General features: G+C 39.4%; 9 non-coding genes across 9 annotated transcripts; all 9 read left to right on the top strand.

Moving 5' to 3' along the window:
* The first annotated feature begins 858 nt into the window (after nt 1-858).
* TRNAP-UGG (transfer RNA proline (anticodon UGG)) lies at nt 859-930 on the top strand. The gene has a single exon. It is a non-coding gene; the product is annotated as a tRNA-Pro (tRNA).
* Nucleotides 931-3,498: 2,568 nt separating this feature from the next.
* On the top strand, nt 3,499-3,570 carry TRNAP-UGG (transfer RNA proline (anticodon UGG)). Its single transcript has one exon. It is a non-coding gene; the product is annotated as a tRNA-Pro (tRNA).
* Nucleotides 3,571-3,870: 300 nt separating this feature from the next.
* Nucleotides 3,871-3,943, top strand: TRNAV-CAC (transfer RNA valine (anticodon CAC)). Its single transcript has one exon. It is a non-coding gene; the product is annotated as a tRNA-Val (tRNA).
* Nucleotides 3,944-6,106: 2,163 nt separating this feature from the next.
* Nucleotides 6,107-6,178, top strand: TRNAP-UGG (transfer RNA proline (anticodon UGG)). The gene has a single exon. It is a non-coding gene; the product is annotated as a tRNA-Pro (tRNA).
* Nucleotides 6,179-6,478: 300 nt separating this feature from the next.
* Nucleotides 6,479-6,551, top strand: TRNAV-CAC (transfer RNA valine (anticodon CAC)). The gene has a single exon. It is a non-coding gene; the product is annotated as a tRNA-Val (tRNA).
* A 2,100-nt stretch (nt 6,552-8,651) lies between these two features.
* On the top strand, nt 8,652-8,723 carry TRNAP-UGG (transfer RNA proline (anticodon UGG)). Its single transcript has one exon. It is a non-coding gene; the product is annotated as a tRNA-Pro (tRNA).
* Nucleotides 8,724-11,338: 2,615 nt separating this feature from the next.
* Nucleotides 11,339-11,410, top strand: TRNAP-UGG (transfer RNA proline (anticodon UGG)). Its single transcript has one exon. It is a non-coding gene; the product is annotated as a tRNA-Pro (tRNA).
* A 300-nt stretch (nt 11,411-11,710) lies between these two features.
* On the top strand, nt 11,711-11,783 carry TRNAV-CAC (transfer RNA valine (anticodon CAC)). The gene has a single exon. It is a non-coding gene; the product is annotated as a tRNA-Val (tRNA).
* Nucleotides 11,784-14,005: 2,222 nt separating this feature from the next.
* TRNAP-UGG (transfer RNA proline (anticodon UGG)) lies at nt 14,006-14,077 on the top strand. Its single transcript has one exon. It is a non-coding gene; the product is annotated as a tRNA-Pro (tRNA).
* Nucleotides 14,078-16,454: the final 2,377 nt, after the last annotated feature.

Raw genomic sequence — 16,454 nt, 5'->3', positions numbered from 1 at the left:
AAAACATTTAGAATTTCACAGAAAAAGAAAAAAAGCATACTTAGGCAGAGCTTTCTGGACAGTAAGGACATTAGAGTAAGTGATGAATAAGCACTGCTTTTGTTATTTACATAGGCAGAACAGAGACTGCTGGGAAAAGCCTGAAATTAAAGTCACAGAAAATGCCTGCTTCTGGATAGAACACTGAGAAGGGTTGAAAGTTTTTTCTCTGACCCTGGCCACTCGTACAAGCAATCCTATGATAGTCAGAAGGACCCACCCTAAAAAGGAAGGGACAGCCATTTGGACCCTTTCCACCTTTTCTATATCTCGCCTGATCTCGCCTGATCGAGCGCTGATTGAGCGGATTAGCACATGTACTTCTCATTTTGGGAAGGTATTGCTTAGCTTGCTACCAGCAGCTCAGTTATGTTATGATGTTAGAGGCTTGCAAGGAATGCTTTAGTCCTGCATTAGGCAGTTTTTATTGCTACTTGCATTCAAGGGAAAGATAATTAGCCAGAATCTGTGGCCCAGTTATTCAGCTTGGCATTCCGATTTGCACAAAGGGAATAAGCATTTTAGAAAAAATGCAACATGTGTTTCTTATGTTGTTATGAACAGCTTTTTATTCTTTCTCTTTAGGGTCTAGCCACTGCAGAAATAGATAAATAAGTGCTGACTTGCTGTAAGACGTGTCCAATGCTGGGACAAAATAAAAGGGGACACTTATAAATGATAGTGATATCATTTGAGAAAGGGTAAGTTGACACTGAATTTCATGTGTATTCACAGACCAAGCATGAAAAAGTCCCCAGCATGATCTTCATTGCGTGCTTAGAGCTGGTATTAGCTTTTCAGAGGTGCGGGCCTTTCGAAGGCTCGTTGGTCTAGGGGTATGATTCTCGCTTTGGGTGCGAGAGGTCCCGGGTTCAAATCCCGGATGAGCCCTTTCATTGGTGCTTTTTTAAAGTAGTATTGAAGTATGCATTTCAAAGCCAATATCAATTTTCTCTTTGCAGTAGTGGATGAATATTTGCTAGAGTCTCATGCTTTTAACCTTGCCCTGCCTGAGCAAATAGGAAACATTTCTCTTTAAGCATTTTGCAAAAATGCTGAACTTGCATGGCATATACAAGCGTTCAGCTAGGGCTGTCTGGGAAGGTTGCATGAAAGAAATCTAAAACCAGAGGCCCTTGGAATAGCCTGTTTTGAGAAGTTTCATCACAGAAGAATCAACTGTAGACATCTGTTTCTGTAGTGTAGTGGTTATCACGTTCGCCTCACACGCGAAAGGTCCCCGGTATGAAACCGGGCAGAAACAGTTGTTATATTGTCTTGGCTGCAATGTTGAGAGGTGCCGTTTTGCCATGAAATTGTCCAGGCCCTGAAGATGGTTTCATGCAGACTCATTCCAAGAAAGTGAATTCTCTTAAAAACACTAAAGTAATTGGCATGTGGATGTATCTGTTGATTCACAGACCTCGCTTTCATAAGAGCCCTGCATTCTGTTCATTGCTCACCTAGAACATGCATTAACTTTGGGAATTGTTGGCACCAACAGGCATCTTAGTTTAGTGGAGTGTTTCTGGTGTTTAAGTGCAGAAGCCCTGGGCTCAATTCCTCGGTGACCCTTCTCAAGGTGATGATACAAATGCATCGTCACCTTTACGTTTAATGTCAGAATTGTTTATTTCTATTTGGTGGTGTATGAATGCTTGCAATAGTATGTTGATTTTTTCTAGCCTTGAATGAATAAAAGCAAATCACTCCTCTTTATGTATTTTTCTAATACATTGATATTTGCATCTCCTTTCCTAGCCTGCATTTTTCACTATCTTACAGGCTGTATATAATAAGTATCAATTCAGGGGCCCTTCTATTACTCAATTCACAACTATTCTATCCTGGCATTGATAAGCAATCTACATCTGCTTCTGTTGTGTATTGGTTATCATGTTTACCTGACGTGTGAAAGCCCCATGTTTGACAGTGCGCGTTAATAAAGAGACCAATGATTTGTATTAAAAGTTGGCATGTGTTTTTGTTACCTTGCACCGGCCAAAAAGTGCCGGAAATGACTTCATTTGCAGTCACTTGAAAAGTAGGGATTCTCAAATAAATGGTAAGAGGTTGGAACAAATCTAAAGGAATGCATGGCATATCTATATGTATGTGTACGCAGGTATCCATATATAAAGATAGATAGATAGATAGATAGATAGATAGATAGATAGATAGATAGATAGATAGATAGATAGATAGATAGATAGATAGATAGATAGATAGATAGATAGATAGATAGATAGATAGATAGATAGATAGATAGATAGATAGATAGATAGATAGATAGATAGATAGATAGATAGATAGATAGATAGATAGATAGATAGATAGATAGATATTGGGAGAGAGAGAGCGTTAATATAAACTGAGACTTTATTTTCCATCAAGCTGTCTTTCCTTTCCTTCAGGAGCAGAATGTTCTGATCATCAGCGCTCCAGAATCTAGTGCTTGGTTGGCAAGCATCACACATTGTGATGTGTTAGCTAAGAGTTCCATGTCGTTCAGACTCATATATTCCTCTGTAGTTGTACCTTGGTGATTCAACAAAATGTGGCATCATAAGCAGCATTCTACTGCCATAGACTGGGCTGAAAAAACATTTAGAATTTCACTGAAAAAGAAAAAAAGCATACTTAGGCAGAGCTTTCTGGACAGTAAGGACATTAGAGTAAGTGATGAATAAGCACTGCTTTTGTTAATTTACATAGGCAGAACAGAGACTGCTGGGAAAAGCCTGAAATTAAAGGCACAGAAAATGCCTGCTTCTGGATAGAACACTGAGAAGGGTTGAAAGTTTTTTCTCTGACCCTGGCCACTCGTACAAGCAATCCTATGATAGTCAGAAGGACCCACCCTAAAAAGGAAGGGACAGCCATTTGGACCCTTTCCACCTTTTCTATATCTCGCCTGATCGAGCCTGATCGAGCGCTGATTGAGCGGATTAGCACATGTACTTCTCATTTTGGGAAGGTATTGCTTAGCTTGCTACCAGCAGCTCAGTTATGTTATGATGTTAGAGGCTTGCAAGGAATGCTTTAGTCCTGCATTAGGCAGTTTTTATTGCTACTTGCATTCAAGGGAAAGATAATTAGCCAGAATCTGTGACCCAGTTATTCAGCTTGGCATTCCGATTTGCACAAAGGGAATAAGCATTTGAGAAAAAATGCAACATGTGTTTCTTATGTTGTTATGAACAGCTTTTTATTCTTTCTCTTTAGGGTCTAGCCACTGCAGAAATAGATAAATAAGTGCTGACTTCCTGTAAGACGTGTCCAATGCTGGGACAAAATAAAAGGGGACACTTATAAATGATAGTGATATCATTTGAGAAAGGGTAAGTTGACACTGAATTTCATGTGTATTCACAGACCAAGCATGAAAAAGTCCCCAGCATGATCTTCATTGCGTGCTTAGAGCTGGTATTAGCTTTTCAGAGGTGCAGGCCTTTCGAAGGCTCGTTGGTCTAGGGGTATGATTCTCGCTTTGGGTGCGAGAGGTCCCGGGTTCAAATCCCGGACGAGCCCTTTCATTGGTGCTTTTTTAAAGTAGTATTGAAGTATGCATTTCAAAGCCAATATCAATTTTCTCTTTGCAGTAGTGGATGAATATTTGCTAGAGTCTCATGCTTTTAACCTTGCCCTGCCTGAGCAAATAGGAAACATTTCTCTTTAAGAATTTTGCAAAAATGCTGAACTTGCATGGCATATACAAGCGTTCAGCTAGGGCTGTCTGGGAAGGTTGCATGAAAGAAATCTAAAACCAGAGGCCCTTGGAATAGCCTGTTTTGAGAAGTTTCATCACAGAAGAATCAACTGTAGACATCTGTTTCTGTAGTGTAGTGGTTATCACGTTCGCCTCACACGCGAAAGGTCCCCGGTTCGAAACCGGGCAGAAACAGTTGTTATATTGTCTTGGCTGCAATGTTGAGAGGTGCCATTTTGCCATGAAATTGTCCAGGCCCTGAAGATGGTTTCATGCAGACTCATTCCAAGAAAGTGAATTCTCTTAAAAACACTAAAGTAATTGGCATGTGGATGTATCTGTTGATTCACAGACCTCGCTTTCATAAGAGCCCTGCATTCTGTTCATTGCTCACCTAGAACATGCATTAACTTTGGGAATTGTTGGCACCAACAGGCATCTTAGTTTAGTGGAGTGTTTCTGGTGTTTAAGTGCAGAAGCCCTGGGCTCAATTCCTCGGTGACCCTTCTCAAGGTGATGATACAAATGCATCGTCACCTTTACGTTTAATGTCAGAATTGTTTATTTCTATTTGGTGGTGTATGAATGCTTGCAATAGTATGTTGATTTTTTCTAGCCTTGAATGAATAAAAGCAAATCACTCCTCTTTATGTATTTTTCTAATACATTGATATTTGCATCTCCTTTCCTAGCCTGCATTTTTCACTATCTTACAGGCTGTATATAATAAGTATCAATTCAGGGGCCCTTCTATTACTCAATTCACAACTATTCTATCCTGGCATTGATAAGCAATCTACATCTGCTTCTGTTGTGTATTGGTTATCATGTTTACCTGACGTGTGAAAGCCCCATGTTTGACAGTGCGCGTTAATAAAGAGACCAATGATTTGTATTAAAAGTTGGCATGTGTTTTTGTTACCTTGCACCGGCCAAAAAGTGCCGGAAATGACTTCATTTGCAGTCACTTGAAAAGTAGGGATTCTCAAATAAATGGTAAGAGGTTGGAACAAATCTAAAGGAATGCATGGCATATCTATATGTATGTGTACGCAGGTATCCATATATAAAGATAGATAGATAGATAGATAGATAGATAGATAGATAGATAGATAGATAGATAGATAGATAGATAGATAGATAGATAGATAGATAGATAGATAGATAGATAGATAGATAGATAGATAGATAGATAGATAGATAGATAGATAGATAGATAGATAGATAGATAGATAGATAGATATTGGGAGAGAGAGAGCGTTAATATAAACTGAGACTTTATTTTCCATCAAGCTGTCTTTCCTTTCCTTCAGGAGCAGAATGTTCTGATCATCAGCGCTCCAGAATCTAGTGCTTGGTTGGCAAGCATCACACATTGTGATGTGTTAGCTAAGAGTTCCATGTCGTTCAGACTCATATATTCCTCTGTAGTTGTACCTTGGTGATTCAACAAAATGTGGCATCATAAGCAGCATTCTACTGCCATAGACTGGGCAGAAAAAACATTTAGAATTTCACTGAAAAAGAAAAAAAGCATACTTAGGCAGAGCTTTCTGGACAGTAAGGACATTAGAGTAAGTGATGAATAAGCACTGCTTTTGTTAATTTACATAGGCAGAACAGAGACTGCTGGGAAAAGCCTGAAATTAAAGGCACAGAAAATGCCTGCTTCTGGATAGAACACTGAGAAGGGTTGAAAGTTTTTTCTCTGACCCTGGCCACTCGTACAAGCAATCCTATGATAGTCAGAAGGACCCACCCTAAAAAGGAAGGGACAGCCATTTGGACCCTTTCCACCTTTTCTATATCTCGCCTGATCGAGCCTGATCGAGCGCTGATTGAGCGGATTAGCACATGTACTTCTCATTTTGGGAAGGTATTGCTTAGCTTGCTACCAGCAGCTCAGTTATGTTATGATGTTAGAGGCTTGCAAGGAATGCTTTAGTCCTGCATTAGGCAGTTTTTATTGCTACTTGCATTCAAGGGAAAGATAATTAGCCAGAATCTGTGACCCAGTTATTCAGCTTGGCATTCCGATTTGCACAAAGGGAATAAGCATTTGAGAAAAAATGCAACATGTGTTTCTTATGTTGTTATGAACAGCTTTTTATTCTTTCTCTTTAGGGTCTAGCCACTGCAGAAATAGATAAATAAGTGCTGACTTCCTGTAAGACGTGTCCAATGCTGGGACAAAATAAAAGGGGACACTTATAAATGATAGTGATATCATTTGAGAAAGGGTAAGTTGACACTGAATTTCATGTGTATTCACAGACCAAGCATGAAAAAGTCCCCAGCATGATCTTCATTGCGTGCTTAGAGCTGGTATTAGCTTTTCAGAGGTGCAGGCCTTTCGAAGGCTCGTTGGTCTAGGGGTATGATTCTCGCTTTGGGTGCGAGAGGTCCCGGGTTCAAATCCCGGACGAGCCCTTTCATTGGTGCTTTTTTAAAGTAGTATTGAAGTATGCATTTCAAAGCCAATATCAATTTTCTCTTTGCAGTAGTGGATGAATATTTGCTAGAGTCTCATGCTTTTAACCTTGCCCTGCCTGAGCAAATAGGAAACATTTCTCTTTAAGAATTTTGCAAAAATGCTGAACTTGCATGGCATATACAAGCGTTCAGCTAGGGCTGTCTGGGAAGGTTGCATGAAAGAAATCTAAAACCAGAGGCCCTTGGAATAGCCTGTTTTGAGAAGTTTCATCACAGAAGAATCAACTGTAGACATCTGTTTCTGTAGTGTAGTGGTTATCACGTTCGCCTCACACGCGAAAGGTCCCCGGTTCGAAACCGGGCAGAAACAGTTGTTATATTGTCTTGGTTGCAATGTTGAGAGGTGCCATTTTGCCATGAAATTGTCCAGGCCCTGAAGATGGTTTCATGCAGACTCATTCCAAGAAAGTGAATTCTCTTAAAAACACTAAAGTAATTGGCATGTGGATGTATCTGTTGATTCACAGACCTCGCTTTCATAAGAGCCCTGCATTCTGTTCATTGCTCACCTAGAACATGCATTAACTTTGGGAATTGTTGGCACCAACAGGCATCTTAGTTTAGTGGAGTGTTTCTGGTGTTTAAGTGCAGAAGCCCTGGGCTCAATTCCTCGGTGACCCTTCTCAAGGTGATGATACAAATGCATTGTCACCTTTACGTTTAATGTCAGAATTGTTTATTTCTATTTGGTGGTGTATGAATGCTTGCAATAGTATGTTGATTTTTTCTAGCCTTGAATGAATAAAAGCAAATCACTCCTCTTTATGTATTTTTCTAATACATTGATATTTGCATCTCCTTTCCTAGCCTGCATTTTTCACTATCTTACAGGCTGTATATAATAAGTATCAATTCAGGGGCCCTTCTATTACTCAATTCACAACTATTCTATCCTGGCATTGATAAGCAATCTACATCTGCTTCTGTTGTGTATTGGTTATCATGTTTACCTGACGTGTGAAAGCCCCATGTTTGACAGTGCGCGTTAATAAAGAGACCAATGATTTGTATTAAAAGTTGGCATGTGTTTTTGTTACCTTGCACCGGCCAAAAAGTGCCGGAAATGACTTCATTTGCAGTCACTTGAAAAGTAGGGATTCTCAAATAAATGGTAAGAGGTTGGAACAAATCTAAAGGAATGCATGGCATATCTATATGTATGTGTACGCAGGTATCCATATATAAAGATAGATAGATAGATAGATAGATAGATAGATAGATAGATAGATAGATAGATAGATAGATAGATAGATAGATAGATAGATAGATAGATAGATAGATAGATAGATAGATAGATAGATAGATATTGGGAGAGAGAGAGCGTTAATATAAACTGAGACTTTATTTTCCATCAAGCTGTCTTTCCTTTCCTTCAGGAGCAGAATGTTCTGATCATCAGCGCTCCAGAATCTAGTGCTTGGTTGGCAAGCATCACACATTGTGATGTGTTAGCTAAGAGTTCCATGTCGTTCAGACTCATATATTCCTCTGTAGTTGTACCTTGGTGATTCAACAAAATGTGGCATCATAAGCAGCATTCTACTGCCATAGACTGGGCAGAAAAAACATTTAGAATTTCACTGAAAAAGAAAAAAAGCATACTTAGGCAGAGCTTTCTGGACAGTAAGGACATTAGAGTAAGTGATGAATAAGCACTGCTTTTGTTAATTTACATAGGCAGAACAGAGACTGCTGGGAAAAGCCTGAAATTAAAGGCACAGAAAAGGCCTGCTTCTGGATAGAACACTGAGAAGGGTTGAAAGTCTTTTCTCTGACCCTGGCCACTTATACAAGCAATCCTATGATAGTCAGAAGGACCCACCCTAAAAAGGAAGGGACAGCCATTTGGACCCTTTCCACCTTTTCTATATCTCGCCTGATCGAGCCTGATTGAGCGGATTAGCACATGTACTTCTCATTTTGGGAAGGTATTGCTTAGCTTGCTACCAGCAGCTCAGTTATGTTATGATGTTAGAGGCTTGCAAGGAATGCTTTAGTCCTGCATTAGGCAGTTTTTATTGCTACTTGCATTCAAGGGAAAGATAATTAGCCAGAATCTGTGACCCAGTTATTCAGCTTGGCATTCCGATTTGCACAAAGGGAATAAGCATTTGAGAAAAAATGCAACATGTGTTTCTTATGTTGTTATGAACAGCTTTTTATTCTTTCTCTTTAGGGTCTAGCCACTGCAGAAATAGATAAATAAGTGCTGACTTCCTGTAAGACGTGTCCAATGCTGGGACAAAATAAAAGGGGACACTTATAAATGATAGTGATATCATTTGAGAAAGGGTAAGTTGACACTGAATTTCATGTGTATTCACAGACCAAGCATGAAAAAGTCCCCAGCATGATCTTCATTGCGTGCTTAGAGCTGGTATTAGCTTTTCAGAGGTGCAGGCCTTTCGAAGGCTCGTTGGTCTAGGGGTATGATTCTCGCTTTGGGTGCGAGAGGTCCCGGGTTCAAATCCCGGACGAGCCCTTTCATTGGTGCTTTTTTAAAGTAGTATTGAAGTATGCATTTCAAAGCCAATATCAATTTTCTCTTTGCAGTAGTGGATGAATATTTGCTAGAGTCTCATGCTTTTAACCTTGCCCTGCCTGAGCAAATAGGAAACATTTCTCTTTAAGCATTTTGCAAAAATGCTGAACTTGCATGGCATATACAAGCGTTCAGCTAGGGCTGTCTGGGAAGGTTGCATGAAAGAAATCTAAAACCAGAGGCCCTTGGAATAGCCTGTTTTGAGAAGTTTCATCACAGAAGAATCAACTGTAGACATCTGTTTCTGTAGTGTAGTGGTTATCACGTTTACCTCACACGCGAAAGGTCCCCGGTTCGAAACCGGGCAGAAGCAGTTGTTATATTGTCTTGGCTGCAATGTTGAGAGGTGCCGTTTTGCCATGAAATTGTCCAGGCCCTGAAGATGGTTTCATGCAGACTCGTTCCAAGAAAGTGAATTCTCTTAAAAACACTAAAGTAATTGGCATGTGGATGTATCTGTTGATTCACAGACCTCGCTTTGAAAAGAGCCCTGCATTCTGTTCATTGCTCACCTAGAACATGCATTAACTTTGGGAATTGTTGGCACCAACAGGCATCTTAGTTTAGTGGAGTGTTTCTGGTGTTTAAGTGCAGAAGCCCTGGGCTCAATTCCTCGGTGACCCTTCTCAAGGTGATGATACAAATGCATCGTCACCTTTACGTTTAATGTCAGAATTGTTTATTTCTATTTGGTGGTGTATGAATGCTTGCAATAGTATGTTGATTTTTTCTAGCCTTGAATGAATAAAAGCAAATCACTCCTCTTTATGTATTTTTCTAATACATTGATATTTGCATCTCCTTTCCTAGCCTGCATTTTTCACTATCTTACAGGCTGTATATAATAAGTATCAATTCAGGGGCCCTTCTTCTACTCAATTCACAACTGTTCTATCCCGGCATTGATAAGCAATCTACATCTGCTTCTGTTGTATATTGGTTATCATGTTTACCTGACGTGTGAAAGCCCCATGTTTGACAGTGCGCGTTAATAAAGAGACCAATGATTTTTATTAAAAGTTGTCATGTGTTTTTGTTACCTTGCACCGGCCAAAAAGTGCCGGAAATGACTTCATTTGCAGTCACTTGAAAAGTAGGGATTCTCAAATAAATGGTAAGAGGTTGGAACAAATCTAAAGGAATGCATGGCATATCTATATGTATGTGTACGCAGGTATCCATATATAAAGATAGATAGATAGATAGATAGATAGATAGATAGATAGATAGATAGATAGATAGATAGATAGATAGATAGATAGATAGATAGATAGATAGATAGATAGATAGATAGATAGATAGATAGATGGATGGATGGATAGATGGATGGATAGATAGATAGATAGATAGATAGATAGATAGATAGATAGATAGATAGATAGATAGATAGATAGATAGATAGATAGATAGATAGATAGATAGATAGATAGATAGATAGATAGATAGATATTGGGAGAGAGAGAGCGTTAATATAAACTGAGACTTTATTTTCCATCAAGCTGTCTTTCCTTTCCTTCAGGAGCAGTATGTTCTGATCATCAGCGCTCCAGAATCTAGTGCTTGGTTGGCAAGCATCACACATTGTGATGTGTTAGCTAAGAGTTCCATGTCGTTCAGACTCATATATTCCTCTGTAGTTGTACCTTGGTGATTCAACAAAATGTGGCATCATAAGCAGCATTCTACTGCCATAGACTGGGCAGAAAAAAACATTTAGAATTTCACTGAAAAAGAAAAAAAGCATACTTAGGCAGAGCTTTCTGGACAGTAAGGACATTAGAGTAAGTGATGAATAAGCACTGCTTTTGTTAATTTACATAGGCAGAACAGAGACTGCTGGGAAAAGCCTGAAATTAAAGGCACAGAAAATGCCTGCTTCTGGATAGAACACTGAGAAGGGTTGAAAGTTTTTTCTCTGACCCTGGCCACTTATACAAGCAATCCTATGATAGTCAGAAGGACCCACCCTAAAAAGGAAGGGACAGCCATTTGGACCCTTTCCACCTTTTCTATATCTCGCCTGATCGAGCGCTGATTGAGCGGATTAGCACATGTACTTCTCATTTTGGGAAGGTATTGCTTAGCTTGCTACCAGCAGCTCAGTTATGTTATGATGTTAGAGGCTTGCAAGGAATGCTTTAGTCCTGCATTAGGCAGTTTTTATTGCTACTTGCATTCAAGGGAAAGATAATTAGCCAGAATCTGTGACCCAGTTATTCAGCTTGGCATTCCGATTTGCACAAAGGGAATAAGCATTTGAGAAAAAATGCAACATGTGTTTCTTATGTTGTTATGAACAGCTTTTTATTCTTTCTCTTTAGGGTCTAGCCACTGCAGAAATAGATAAATAAGTGCTGACTTCCTGTAAGACGTGTCCAATGCTGGGACAAAATAAAAGGGGACACTTATAAATGATAGTGATATCATTTGAGAAAGGGTAAGTTGACACTGAATTTCATGTGTATTCACAGACCAAGCATGAAAAAGTCCCCAGCATGATCTTCATTGCGTGCTTAGAGCTGGTATTAGCTTTTCAGAGGTGCAGGCCTTTCGAAGGCTCGTTGGTCTAGGGGTATGATTCTCGCTTTGGGTGCGAGAGGTCCCGGGTTCAAATCCCGGACGAGCCCTTCCATTGGTGCTTTTTTAAAGTAGTATTGAAGTATGCATTTCAAAGCCAATATTAATTTTCTCTTTGCAGTAGTGGATGAATATTTGCTAGAGTCTCATGCTTTTAACCTTGCCCTGCCTGAGCAAATAGGAAACATTTCTCTTTAAGCATTTTGCAAAAATGCTGAACTTGCATGGCATATACAAGCGTTCAGCTAGGGCTGTCTGGGAAGGTTGCATGAAAGAAATCTAAAACCAGAGGCCCTTGGAATAGCCTGTTTTGAGAAGTTTCATCACAGAAGAATCAACTGTAGACATCTGTTTCTGTAGTGTAGTGGTTATCACGTTCGCCTCACACGCGAAAGGTCCCCGGTTCGAAACCGGGCAGAAACAGTTGTTATATTGTCTTGGCTGCAATGTTGAGAGGTGCCGTTTTGCCATGAAATTGTCCAGGCCCTGAAGATGGTTTCATGCAGACTCATTCAAAGAAAGTGAATTCTCTTAAAAACACTAAAGTAATTGGCATGTGGATGTATCTGTTGATTCACAGACCTCGCTTTCATAAGAGCCCTGCATTCTGTTCATTGCTCACCTAGAACATGCATTAACTTTGGGAATTGTTGGCACCAACAGGCATCTTAGTTTAGTGGAGTGTTTCTGGTGTTTAAGTGCAGAAGCCCTGGGCTCAATTCCTCGGTGACCCTTCTCAAGGTGATGATACAAATGCATCGTCACCTTTACGTTTAATGTCAGAATTGTTTATTTCTATTTGGTGGTGTATGAATGCTTGCAATAGTATGTTGATTTTTTCTAGCCTTGAATGAATAAAAGCAAATCACTCCTCTTTATGTATTTTTCTAATACATTGATATTTGCATCTCCTTTCCTAGCCTGCATTTTTCACTATCTTACAGGCTGTATATAATAAGTATCAATTCAGGGGCCCTTCTATTACTCAATTCACAACTATTCTATCCTGGCATTGATAAGCAATCTACATCTGCTTCTGTTGTGTATTGGTTATCATGTTTACCTGACGTGTGAAAGCCCCATGTTTGACAGTGCGCGTTAATAAAGAGACCAATGATTTGTATTAAAAGTTGGCATGTGTTTTTGTTACCTTGCACCGGCCAAAAAGTGCCGGAAATGACTTCATTTGCAGTCACTTGAAAAGTAGGGATTCTCAAATAAATGGTAAGAGGTTGGAACAAATCTAAAGGAATGCATGGCATATCTATATGTATGTGTACGCAGGTATCCATATATAAAGATAGATAGATAGATAGATAGATAGATAGATAGATAGATAGATAGATAGATAGATAGATAGATAGATAGATAGATAGATAGATAGATAGATAGATAGATAGATAGATAGATAGATAGATAGATAGATAGATAGATAGATAGATAGATAGATAGATGATAGATAGATAGATAGATAGATAGATAGATAGATAGATAGATAGATAGATAGATAGATAGATAGATAGATAGATATTGGGAGAGAGAGAGCGTTAATATAAACTGAGACTTTATTTTCCATCAAGCTGTCTTTCCTTTCCTTCAGGAGCAGAATGTTCTGATCATCAGCGCTCCAGAATCTAGTGCTTGGTTGGCAAGCATCACACATTGTGATGTGTTAGCTAAGAGTTCCATGTCGTTCAGACTCATATATTCCTCTGTAGTTGTACCTTGGTGATTCAACAAAATGTGGCATCATAAGCAGCATTCTACTGCCATAGACTGGGCAGAAAAAACATTTAGAATTTCACTGAAAAAGAAAAAAAGCATACTTAGGCAGAGCTTTCTGGACAGTAAGGACATTAGAGTAAGTGATGAATAAGCACTGCTTTTGTTAATTTACATAGGCAGAACAGAGACTGCTGGGAAAAGCCTGAAATTAAAGGCACAGAAAATGCCTGCTTCTGGATAGAACACTGAGAAGGGTTGAAAGTTTTTTCTCTGACCCTGGCCACTCGTACAAGCAATCCTATGATAGTCAGAAGGACCCACCCTAAAAAGGAAGGGACAGCCATTTGGACCCTTTCCACCTTTTCTATATCTCGCCTGATCGAGCCTGATCGAGCGCTGATTGAGCGGATTAGCACATGTACTTCTCATTTTGGGAAGGTATTGCTTAGCTTGCTACCAGCAGCTCAGTTATGTTATGATGTTAGAGGCTTGCAAGGAATGCTTTAGTCCTGCATTAGGCAGTTTTTATTGCTACTTGCATTCAAGGGAAAGATAATTAGCCAGAATCTGTGGCCCAGTTATTCAGCTTGGCATTCCGATTTGCACAAAGGGAATAAGCATTTGAGAAAAAATGCAACATGTGTTTCTTATGTTGTTATGAACAGCTTTTTATTCTTTCTCTTTAGGGTCTAGCCACTGCAGAAATAGATAAATAAGTGCTGACTTGCTGTAAGACGTGTCCAATGCTGGGACAAAATAAAAGGGGACACTTATAAATGATAGTGATATCATTTGAGAAAGGGTAAGTTGACACTGAATTTCATGTGTATTCACAGACCAAGCATGAAAAAGTCCCCAGCATGATCTTCATTGCGTGCTTAGAGCTGGTATTAGCTTTTCAGAGGTGCGGGCCTTTCGAAGGCTCGTTGGTCTAGGGGTATGATTCTCGCTTTGGGTGCGAGAGGTCCCGGGTTCAAATCCCGGATGAGCCCTTTCATTGGTGCTTTTTTAAAGTAGTATTGAAGTATGCATTTCAAAGCCAATATCAATTTTCTCTTTGCAGTAGTGGATGAATATTTGCTAGAGTCTCATGCTTTTAACCTTGCCCTGCCTGAGCAAATAGGAAACATTTCTCTTTAAGCATTTTGCAAAAATGCTGAACTTGCATGGCATATACAAGCGTTCAGCTAGGGCTGTCTGGGAAGGTTGCATGAAAGAAATCTAAAACCAGAGGCCCTTGGAATAGCCTGTTTTGAGAAGTTTCATCACAGAAGAATCAACTGTAGACATCTGTTTCTGTAGTGTAGTGGTTATCACGTTCGCCTCACACGCGAAAGGTCCCCGGTATGAAACCGGGCAGAAACAGTTGTTATATTGTCTTGGCTGCAATGTTGAGAGGTGCCGTTTTGCCATGAAATTGTCCAGGCCCTGAAGATGGTTTCATGCAGACTCATTCCAAGAAAGTGAATTCTCTTAAAAACACTAAAGTAATTGGCATGTGGATGTATCTGTTGATTCACAGACCTCGCTTTCATAAGAGCCCTGCATTCTGTTGATTGCTCACCTAGAACATGCATTAACTTTGGGAATTGTTGGCACCAACAGGCATCTTAGTTTAGTGGAGTGTTTCTGGTGTTTAAGTGCAGAAGCCCTGGGCTCAATTCCTCGGTGACCCTTCTCAAGGTGATGATACAAATGCATCGTCACCTTTACGTTTAATGTCAGAATTGTTTATTTCTATTTGGTGGTGTATGAATGCTTGCAATAGTATGTTGATTTTTTCTAGCCTTGAATGAATAAAAGCAAATCACTCCTCTTTATGTATTTTTCTAATACATTGATATTTGCATCTCCTTTCCTAGCCTGCATTTTTCACTATCTTACAGGCTGTATATAATAAGTATCAATTCAGGGGCCCTTCTATTACTCAATTCACAACTATTCTATCCTGGCATTGATAAGCAATCTACATCTGCTTCTGTTGTGTATTGGTTATCATGTTTACCTGACGTGTGAAAGCCCCATGTTTGACAGTGCGCGTTAATAAAGAGACCAATGATTTGTATTAAAAGTTGGCATGTGTTTTTGTTACCTTGCACCGGCCAAAAAGTGCCGGAAATGACTTCATTTGCAGTCACTTGAAAAGTAGGGATTCTCAAATAAATGGTAAGAGGTTGGAACAAATCTAAAGGAATGCATGGCATATCTATATGTATGTGTACGCAGGTATCCATATATAAAGATAGATAGATAGATAGATAGATAGATAGATAGATAGATAGATAGATAGATAGATAGATAGATAGATAGATAGATAGATAGATAGATAGATAGATAGATAGATAGATAGATAGATAGATAGATAGATAGATAGATAGATAGATAGATAGATAGATAGATAGATAGATATTGGGAGAGAGAGAGCGTTAATATAAACTGAGACTTTATTTTCCATCAAGCTGTCTTTCCTTTCCTTCAGGAGCAGAATGTTCTGATCATCAGCGCTCCAGAATCTAGTGCTTGGTTGGCAAGCATCACACATTGTGATGTGTTAGCTAAGAGTTCCATGTCGTTCAGACTCATATATTCCTCTGTAGTTGTACCTTGGTGATTCAACAAAATGTGGCATCATAAGCAGCATTCTACTGCCATAGACTGGGCAGAAAAAACATTTAGAATTTCACTGAAAAAGAAAAAAAGCATACTTAGGCAGAGCTTTCTGGACAGTAAGGACATTAGAGTAAGTGATGAATAAGCACTGCTTTTGTTAATTTACATAGGCAGAACAGAGACTGCTGGGAAAAGCCTGAAATTAAAGGCACAGAAAATGCCTGCTTCTGGATAGAACACTGAGAAGGGTTGAAAGTTTTTTCTCTGACCCTGGCCACTCGTACAAGCAATCCTATGATAGTCAGAAGGACCCACCCTAAAAAGGAAGGGACAGCCATTTGGACCCTTTCCACCTTTTCTATATCTCGCCTGATCGAGCCTGATCGAGCGCTGATTGAGCGGATTAGCACATGTACTTCTCATTTTGGGAAGGTATTGCTTAGCTTGCTACCAGCAGCTCAGTTATGTTATGATGTTAGAGGCTTGCAAGGAATGCTTTAGTCCTGCATTAGGCAGTTTTTATTGCTACTTGCATTCAAGGGAAAGATAATTAGCCAGAATCTGTGGCCCAGTTATTCAGCTTGGCATTCCGATTTGCACAAAGGGAATAAGCATTTGAGAAAAAATGCAACATGTGTTTCTTATGTTGTTATGAACAGCTTTTTATTCTTTCTCTTTAGGGTCTAGCCACTGCAGAAATAGATAAATAAGTGCTGACTTCCTGTAAGACGTGTCCAATGCTGGGACAAAATAAAAGGG

The sequence above is a fragment of the Lissotriton vulgaris genome, chromosome 8 (assembly GCF_964263255.1).
Source record: "Lissotriton vulgaris chromosome 8, aLisVul1.2, whole genome shotgun sequence".
Taxonomy (NCBI): domain Eukaryota; kingdom Metazoa; phylum Chordata; class Amphibia; order Caudata; family Salamandridae; genus Lissotriton; species Lissotriton vulgaris.
This window is presented reverse-complemented; position numbering and strand designations above follow the sequence as displayed.